At 31.1% G+C, this 10,465-nt stretch overlaps 1 pseudogene; it reads left to right on the plus strand.

Moving 5' to 3' along the window:
• Positions 1–7,095: 7,095 nt before the first annotated feature.
• Positions 7,096–9,818, plus strand: LOC149177858 (protein NUCLEAR FUSION DEFECTIVE 4 pseudogene; annotated as a pseudogene).
• Positions 9,819–10,465: the final 647 nt, after the last annotated feature.

The raw sequence follows: 10,465 nt of genomic DNA on the forward strand, positions 1-10,465 counted from the left end.
GGCCTGTGAGAGCGAATTTGGCTTTTGGTTGTTGTCTTTCCTATAGCATGAGAGCGACCAGGGGTTAAAAGGCTTAAATCATCAGTGGGACTCAAGGAAAAGATGTCTGAGTGGATGAAAAATCTCCTGAGGGTGTTGTTGCTGATGTGGATGGGTTTGTTTGATATTTTTCGTCGGTTCCATTTCCTTAAAGTCACCAAGGAAATTGAATCCCTTATAGTAGCCTCTCTCGTCATATGTTTACCCCGACTGGTCGATTGCTTGGGTGGACCTGTGAGGAGGGGGTGTTACAACAACTCTCATGGTGAGGAGGAGGTGAAGTTTTAGATAGTTGTTATTATCTAGAGGTTTTTGTTTAGGAAATTGGTTAGATTTTGGCATACTTTGTTTTTGAGCTTTCGATTTTCTTAGCTTTTTCTATTCTTGGCAGTTTTTAAATGATAGAGCTCGACAAACCTCTTTCTAGTTGGAGGCAAGATTTTTGTTACTATGAGTCTATGTTATAGAGCTTGGGCTCATGGTGGCATTTTCTTTCTTGGTTTCATATAAGTGGTTCATGTTTAGTTGTGGGATTTGGTTTTAGTATTGACTCCATGAGGGAAAAGGAAGGCTCTACTCTAGGCCTGGACAAAGGTCTCACTATTGTTCCACTTTGGTTCAACCCTCATGGGAGCTCGAATGTCTCATCTTCATACCAGGTCTCTCATGCAACATTGATAATCCTTTAACACACACAATTCTTCTTCAAAAGTATTTGATAAAAATGTTGGGTGTTTCTTGGGGTAATGGCCCTCTAGGAACTTTCTATTTTGGCTATTATGTGTTTGGATCCTTTTTTTGTTTGAAAGGAAACTCTTTTCCTAGTTGGGGATAAGGTGATTTCCACTATTAGTATAGATGTTGAAGTTTTTTTTATCATGATTGTGTTGTCTCCGTCGATCACATTCTAAGGGCTTGGAGAACATTATAAGCATTGATTCTTGTTGTAAATTTAAACTAGGAGATGCAGACTCTAGCTTTGATTTTTTAGTAGAGCCTTCTTTTCCTTTCCCGCCTGGTTAAATACTTAAGGTAGTTGGTGGATCTCCTCATGCTCTTAGGTCTCTCACTTTGCATGGGATCCTCTTTGGGTTTCATTTGGTTGAGGCTCCTTTGGTTATACTACTCTCTATTTCTCTAGTTTTTCCACCCTCTTTGATTATGTCTTAGAATAGCCTCTATCTCTTTCAGTTCTAGTTTCTCAAGTTCACCTACTCCCTATGTAGTGATGCCTTGAATTGCTAGGTCTAGGGGTCATTGAGGATGAAGGGGAACACATGACACTACAAGTTCAAGAGCCCAATAGATGGTAGAATATTCATTTTCCACCTGTGTGCAAAACACCCTCCCCTCCTCTCCCCTCTCCCCTGAAATTAGAAGGAAAATTCAATATGCTAAAAGAGAAGCAAGGATTGAATGGTGGTCCACCTTTGACACTAAAGTAGAAGAAGAGGTGGGATGTTGGGTTTTAATTACTGAGAATATCAGAACTCGAGAGAATATGTGTAGGTCGTTGATTTGTATTAATAACTAAAAATAATACTGGAAAAAATGTTGGTTGAACAATCATAAACTCAATAAGCGATTCTACTTTGCATTAATTAAACATAGGCACATATGTGGAAGCTCAAAAATAAGGGTGTTGGCCAAGAATTTAGCAAATCTAGAGTTCTCTGACTCTAAGGAGGACAATGAAATCCCATACACCATCTAGGTGGACTCACCTTAGAAAAATGCTCTCATTGATAACTCTCATATGCATAATAATAGTAGCAAAGCTATAATCATAAGAGATGCAAACTCATAGTTTTTAGGTAGATTATTAAGCTTTTTAAGATTCACTTTATCTTTTTTCTTCTTTTTCTTTAATTATTGTTAGACAATTTATATGGACCTCGGTCATATTTTGTGCTAGTGCTTTAGTGTCTACTACAATCCAACTAACCATAAAAATACAACATTTTGAAATTTCAACTAACCATAGAAAGAATTCTATATTTTTTTTATTAAAATTTAATATAATCACTCCCCAACTTACGAATATGTATATGTGAGAGATCATGATTAAATATTATTTAAAAACATATGATTTTATTGAAAATAACCTTAAAAAAAATTCCAAAAAACATTAATTTTTTATAAATATTATTTAAGTTTAAATTATTTTTTATTATATAATAAAATTTTAAACCATTTTTAACTCGTTAAAAACGATTTTTTTAATTTAAATTACTAAATAAATCATCCAAAAATATACCTTTTAAAAAACACTAATAATTTATTTTTAAATATTACTAACAAATCATTACATATTTATAAAAAATAACTCATTAATATTAACTACTTATGGTAATCTTAGATGCTTGCGAAAATTTAACCTATAACAATGACCATGAGTGATATCATCTTTGACATAATAACCCTTAATTTAACATATTTGCATTAGACCCTTTTAAAGATTAGCCAGATAGATGAGAAATTCGAAATTTTTGTTGCAATCATTGTCGACTAGATTGGAATTTGAGGTTAATATAGCGGTTTCTTGTCATCATCAAAGGAAGTAAAATGACACTTCATTTATGACGGACGATGAGCCGGTGAAATCTTTTCCACATAAAAACGTACATTGTGAACGCTAGTTAGCCAAATTTATATTTTGTTAGTTTTTTTTTTAATTAATTATAAAAGTTTTTATTTTGTTTTTTATTTCGTTTTGGGTATGTGGATGTTATCTCGGGTGGTTGGGACGGTTCATTAATGACCTTCCCATTCAGGTTGAATCACGATTTATACATGATGTATTGCCGTCTGTTGATACAACTATGTTGTAATGATGATGTAATATATGTGTTTCTTCCTAGGCTCCTTTTTAAAAGTTATTTTTTTTAATGGTAGAAATAGATTTAGCATTATCAAAAAAATTTAAAACACTTAATTTTCAAGTTTTTATTTTCATTTATGGTGGAAATAGATTTAGCATTATCAAAAACTTTTAAACCACTTATTTTCAATTTTTTTTGTCAGAGATTTTAGTCAAAATTTTGCCAAACTTTCCCTAATTAAACTATGAAAAAGATTATTAAAGATTCTTATGAGATTTTCCTATATTATTTTCAAGTTTTTGTGGGTTTTTCCGTAGTTTTGTCCTTTAGCTTGGTATTTTCTATACTTTTGTCAGATTCTTGTAGTTTTTCCATAGTTTTGTCCTTTAGCCTTTTTAGTAAGAAATTTAGGTATTTGGTATGGGTATTTAATTTTTGTTATGAAATTTAGGTGTTTGGTATTAGTGTTTAATTTTGTATTGTTCGAATTAATAAAAAAATAAGTTGTTGTGGGTTTTTCCATAGTTTTGTACTTTAGCTTGTTTAGTGAGAAATTTAGGTGTTTGGTATGGGTATTTAATTTTTTTTTTATGAAATTTAGGTGTTTGGTATTAATGTTTAATTTTGTGTGGTTCAGAATTAATAAGAAATTTAGATTGTTGTGGGTTTTTCCCTAGTTTTATTTATTTTTTAGCTTATTTAATAAAAATTTAGATATTTGGTATGAGTATTTAATTTTTGTTATGAAATTTATATGTTTAATATTAATGTTTAATTTTATATTCTTCAGAATTAATAGGAAATTTAGATAATTAGTATGAGCATTTAATTTTCCATCAGTGAGAATCAAGTGCATGAAAATTTGCTTTAATGTTAATTTAAATTACCTAACTCAAATTTTTGAAGATATCAGTACGTTCAAGATATCAGTAGATTGAAAGTTTCAAATTAATTTAAATTTGTAATTGAAAATCACTACATTCACAAATAAATTGTATCAACTTAAAAATTTCTAACCCAATTTTGATCAATTTCAGGGAAAGAAGCCACCAAAATAACTGCAGTCTGTGGCAAACCTATGCTTGTGTCAGAATTAAAAGAATATGCACACCTTCTTGAAACATGCCATAGAACAGGTGGCATGCAAAAACTATGAAACTCCCATATTCTTCTCATTGTTCATATTTACAGTTATGAACAACCACACAGTTGGATATTATATTCACCATTGATTCTGGAAGCAACAGGAAGTCATGCCATAGAACAAGTGGCATGCAGAAACTATGAAACTTTCAAATTTTTCTAATTTTCATCTTTACAATTAATGAACAACCACACAGATCGCTATTATATTCATCACTGATTCATGTCCACCTGATTTGTAACATTTTTCTTATAATTAAATACAAGGTTGTACCAGCTAAGATGCCCATATCTGGTAATAAATACAAGGTTGTAACATTTTTCTTATAATTAAGTACAAGGTTGTACTAGTTAAATTAACAATTTAATACCGTGTTTGCCCATATCTGCTTGTCAGGAATAAACAACTTGGCTGTCCAACCATCTATATTGTTTTCTTCCACGGGTTTCGGGTGAGGGCAGTTTCTAATCACGTATTTCTGGCTGGGCAATTTCTAACCACATTTTTGGAAAGATGTGACAAAATATTTTATTATTATAAATCAGACTTACTAATTATATATGGTTTTGGAATTGGAATATAATTTTAGATATAATTTAAATTTAAATTTTATATATTTATATATATAATTGTATTGAATAAGATGTTATAGTATGAATATGATTTTAAAAGTATAAAATTTTAGATATAAAATATGAAAAAAGATTTAAAATAAAATTTTAGATATAAAATATAGAAGGAAAAAACTAAAATTTAATTGTTAAATAGGGAGTCTATACAGGTGAAGATGGTTTTCGATAGAGGAGGAATAACCTGTTGAAGAGTTTTGTGAACCCAACGTTTCGGACTGCCAAGTGAGTCCATCATCAAGGGCGCGACAATAGATAATCTTTAATCAATGATGTGTCCATGAGCTGCGTTTTAGGGTATATCTAGGTATTTGAAGAATGGTGTGAGAAAATTAGGTCGGCCAAAATGTTTACTAATGTATATATTTTAACTTTTAATTTTTAATTTTCTTTAACTTTTTTTTTTTAGTTTAATTATATATTTTTGAAAAATATGTATATATATAAGTTTTAATTTAATTTAATTATTTATTTATTTATTTGTTTAATTAATTATCTTTTTATTATGATTATTAAATTATTATTAATTTTTATAACTTGTAATTTTTTTTTTATTTTTTTATTTTTATAACCTTTAATTAAAGTTGTAAAAATTTTATTATTAATTATTACAATTTTTAATTTTTATTAATTTTTATAGCTTTAATTTATTTTATTATTATTATTATTTTTTGAAAATATGTATCTATATATAATTTAATTAATTAATTATTTATTGGTTTTATTTTAATTTTAATTATTATGATTATTACTTTTTTATAACTTTTTAATTTTTATAACTTTTAATTTTTGATTAAAAGTTCTTTGTTTTATTTAATTATCTTATTAAAACTATTATTTTTTTTTTTTTTTTAATGTATAATTTAATTATATATTTTTATAAAGATGATATTTAAATTAATTTAATTAATTATTTGTTATGTTTAATTTTTTGTTTAATATAATTGTTAAATTATTATTAATTTTTATATATTTCAATTTCTTTTCTTTTTCTTTTTTTAATTGTATACAAAAGGGTTTGATAAAATATGTATGGTTATTGTTATAATTATTGTATATAATTTAATTTTTTATCTAATTTTAAATCTATTATATTTCTAAAGCAATTAAATCTCTCAAAATATAAACTTTCTTTGTCAAAGACTCTTCATATTATATATATATATATATATATATATATATATATATATATATAATATTATGTACGTGAGTGCATGTTGTAACAGTCGGGGCAGTTGGTTTGCACACCCCCCGGCTGCATTCGAATCCGCGGAGCTGCGCGTGTTGCAGTGTATTCAGATCCATGGATTATCCTCCGGTGATGGCGATTAATTCACGATGTGACGATTGTCAGTCTAGTTCTGACACATATATGTAATATATGTACAAAAAAGAGGGCCCATAATGCTTCTGTAGGGAGCTAGCCCCTCCCATTTAAAAATATTATATATAGATATATATATTTTTAATATTTTATTTTTATAATTGAAGAGGAGGGAAAGAAGTATTCCTAGATCACTATAATTGTACTGATTCAATAAGTCAAGAAAGTTGATAGTGTGACATACATTTTAGAAATAAGAAGTAAGAATAAGATTTCATCCTCAACCCTCTTAGTGTCACATAATTACAAATTCTTTTATCCCAAAATATTAATTTATCACAAAACTAATAATATAAGTTAAAATTGTTCAAATTTATAAAGAACGTCATAACCCTTATTATTTAATATTTAATTCAATATTTTTTTTATTAATTAAATATGTTTGATAAATTTATCTATTTATGAAATTGTAAAAATTTTCTTATATTTATTTTTATTTACTAAATATCTAATTTTTTTATCAATTGAGTACCGACAGAATCACACATGGATCTCATTCTAAGTTATAGAATTAACCTCTCTGCACAAACTCAATAAGAGATTTTGATATCCATTGATATAATCCATCAGTTAAGTTTCAGAACCACCATTCATTCATACGCAGCCTGCGTGACTAAGTGTCTTATTCTATCCAGAGCAGTTGTTATACTTGTATTGAATTCAGCAGTGATCACTGGTTGAAATTCATGGACTCCAAGAGTTTATGAATGGCTCAGAAACTTGCGCGCGTCTTAGGATATCGGCATAAATGGAAAAGTATAAAAACAGGCCAAAACGACGGCTACGTTCATCCCTTTTACACTTCGTTTCATGGTTGAATCACTCTACATATATAACACTTGCTGCACATCTGATTTTGATTTCTAAAATGAATATACCCACAAGATTTAGATTTTCATTGCACTTTTGTGCATGTAATTAACACGAATTTATTCTCCATTTTTCTGAAGTCAAAGATCCAGGTGCACAACTGGCATTGCCTGGCCTCTATTCGGTTCCTGTAATTGCCAACTGGCATAGATCTGGCCTATAAAAATGGCCACCGTTTCCCATAAGGCAATGCAATGCAAGTATTGATATTCAGTTATAGGCCTACTGTTGTGCCATGGATGATAGAATCAATATGCCTTGCTCTAAGTTACTGGCCATCAAACGCTGGACTTGTTTTATAGCAGCTATATGGCTGCAATCTATCAATGGCACCAACTTTGACTTTTTGATTACTCTTATAATTTGAAGAAAATCATGGGGATTAATCAACTCCAACTGAATAGTTTGGCTGTGGCCTCAGACCTTGGAAAAGTCATGGGATGGGTAGCTGGACTGGCATGTGCGTTTCTGCCAACCTGGGCTGTTCTTGGCATTGGAATGAGCTTGGGATTGGTGGGCTATGGCGTTCAGTGGCTGATGCTCAGTGAAATCATTCATCCATTGGATTATTGGCAGGTTACACTCTTGCCAAATTTTGTTTGATTTTGCTGTTATTTACACAGATTCAAGAATGGATTTTTAATTGTAATTAGATGGAAATGAAATGTTGTTGTACGTTAATTCCCTGTTACAAATTTTTCTTTATTAAATATATATATCATTTTTTTCTAGGAAAGAAATCAATTTTCTTTTACCTCATAAATATAGTCGTTTAAAAGTTTAGAAGGGACTAAGTCAATACAACAATATTTATAGACACAAAGTAATTATAACAATATTTATCAAGCAACTATAGCTTATCATGTTACCAGTAAGATTTGAATCTAGGTAGAGAAGATAATAGCGATTCCACCCAACCACTAGAGATAATTTCAATTAACACTATTTATAATATAACCAACATAAATCTATTTTAAATATGAATCTAACATGAGTCGAGAAAAATCCAATTTCTTCTGGTGCAAATTCTTTTATGAGTAAACATTATTTAAATGTTTTGTAGTATTATTATTATTATTATTATTATGGTGGACATAGCAAAATTTCAACTTTGATGACAGGCAGACACCTTTACACATCATATTAGACTATAAAATGAGTCTCTCCACTCAACTAAACTAGCTTAACTTAAAATATAAGCATAGATTAATTATTAAATTATTTTAACATATATATTTTTAAGTGTTGCACTGTTATACTTTGTTGGGTGCTCGTTCTTATGAGATTTAATTTGTTATTTTGGACTACACAGGTGTATATATTGTGTTTTGTGATATATATTTTTAAGTGTTGCACTGTTATACTTTGTTGGGTGCTCGTTCTTATGAGATTTAATTTGTTATTTTGGACTACACAGGTGTATATATTGTGTTTTGTGACTGGGAATAGCATCTGTTGGTTCAACACTGTGAGCTTCAAGGTTGCTATTGAAATTTTCCCAAGTGAGAGAGGAATGGCTTCTGGCATAAGTACAAGTTACGTTGGTCTCAGTCCTGTTAATTACACCTGTCTAGCTTCCATTCTTGACCCAGGGAATCCTTCACTATACTTACTTTTACTTTTAAACTGCATAGTCCCAGTTGTAGTGGGTGTAATTTCAGCAATAATACTCCATGTCTCACAATCAAAAATGGCAGCCATAGCAGACGATACAGATAAGAAATACATGATTCTCTGCACACTGATTGCCCTTGCCACTGCTGTATATTCTATAGCTTTTGAGTTCTTTCCCCATGGGGAGCGCCAGCTTGAAGGAGTCTACATTGCCGTGCTTATTATCCTCCTGATGGCCCCTACATATGTACCATTCCGGGTTTACTTAAACAATATAAGGAATGAATCGAGGGTAAATGTGTACAGTTCAAGTCCAGAGCAGCAGAATCCTAGAAAAGAAAGTCCCACCAAGAACCAAGGCAGTGAATTGGGCTTTATTCAAACTGAAGAGCATCAAATCAATATTCAAACCCTGGATGTAGAACACCCATTGCATACTGTACATAATTCCAATCATATTAATAGCAGGAGATTTCAGCTGACATCAGTTCCACCACTGGGAGAGGAGCATGGCATCCTACAACTTCTAAGAAGTATTGATTTCTGGCTATATTATTTTGTATATTTTTGTGGAGGAACTGTGGGAATAGTATATATGAACAACCTAGGGCAAATTGTTCAGTCCTTGGGATACTCCAAGACACCAATCTTAGTATCTCTGGTTTCGTCTTTTGGATTTTTTGGGCGTATTGCATCAGGGCTTCCCGATTATATTCAGGTATATTTATATTATTAAGTATTATGCATTAAGTTAATAATTGAGTTATTTAAATTTATTATTTTCTTACATGAATTTATTACTGTATGTGAATTAGCAATGCCTAATCTTCAAAAGGTACCGGCCCCTGCCAAGGCCAGGATGGATAGGCATATGGATGGTTCCCATGTTTGCGGCCTTCTTCATGCTGAGATTCATGAACCCAACGAGCAGTGTTGTTCTTTATGTGAGCACGGCCATGGTTGGAACTTCTGTAGGAGCGATCAGCGCCATAGCCATTCCGATTTCATCAGAGATGTTCGGAATGAAAAGTTTTGGTGTCAACCACAACATTCTTGTCACAAACATTGCATTTGGTTCTCTTCTCTTCGGTGAAGTTGCAGGAATCATTTATGATGATTCTTCTTCTTATAAAAACCCACGAGACTCAGCTGATCGGAATCTCTGCATGGGAAGAGAGTGCTATGAAAAAACTTTTCTATTGTGGGGATGTGTGTCTCTTTTTGGAATCGTTCTCTGCTTTTTTCTCTGCACGAGAACACGAGAGTTGTATGAATCTATCTACAGAAAACAATACCGGGAAATAGATCAGAATTGAGCATATGTATTTATTTTTTTCGGAAAAAGTTAATATAAATCCCTTCCTTTGTATTTCCTGGAGAATTGTAATGATTTTACATTTTGATCATTCACAACATTAACTGAAGAACCTTTCGTTGGCGATTCTGTGGAACGGAGGTCACAAATGTAGCGTGTTCTCAGTCACAATTTAGTTCATTAACTGCAACGTTGAATTCTTAACCATGTATGCTTCACTTATGCTTTATAGAAATATTTGCCATCTAAAATTGGTACGTAAAATTCAATTTGTGCTTCACTTGTTGCTACGCAGGCACAGCTTCGGTGTAGCGTCATACGTACAACACTGATCGGGATGAGTGGGACTTTGAAGTTGTCGGTTTGTGGAGTTAAAACACGATAGTCTGAACAACACCAACCACACGCTAACGTACGTGCGACAGGTTACTTCAAATTTATCACTCTCATGTGATCACATACCACGTGGCATGGAATTTGAGGCTAAAATTGTTTGTTACAGGGTGATTTGCTTGTTAAATATAGTTAAGTTAAATGTTTTTCAAAGCCGTTAAGATTTTTGGTTGAAACTATAAAAATTGATAAGAAGATATAAAAAACATGTGATGACATACCACCAGGTATGGAATTTGAAAAACTAAACTAAAA

The sequence above is a fragment of the Pinus tabuliformis genome, chromosome 4_1 (assembly GCF_031772625.1).
Source record: "Pinus tabuliformis cultivar Carrire ecotype Pingquan chromosome 4_1, CPIR1, whole genome shotgun sequence".
NCBI classification, from domain to species: Eukaryota; Viridiplantae; Streptophyta; class Pinopsida; order Pinales; family Pinaceae; genus Pinus; species Pinus tabuliformis.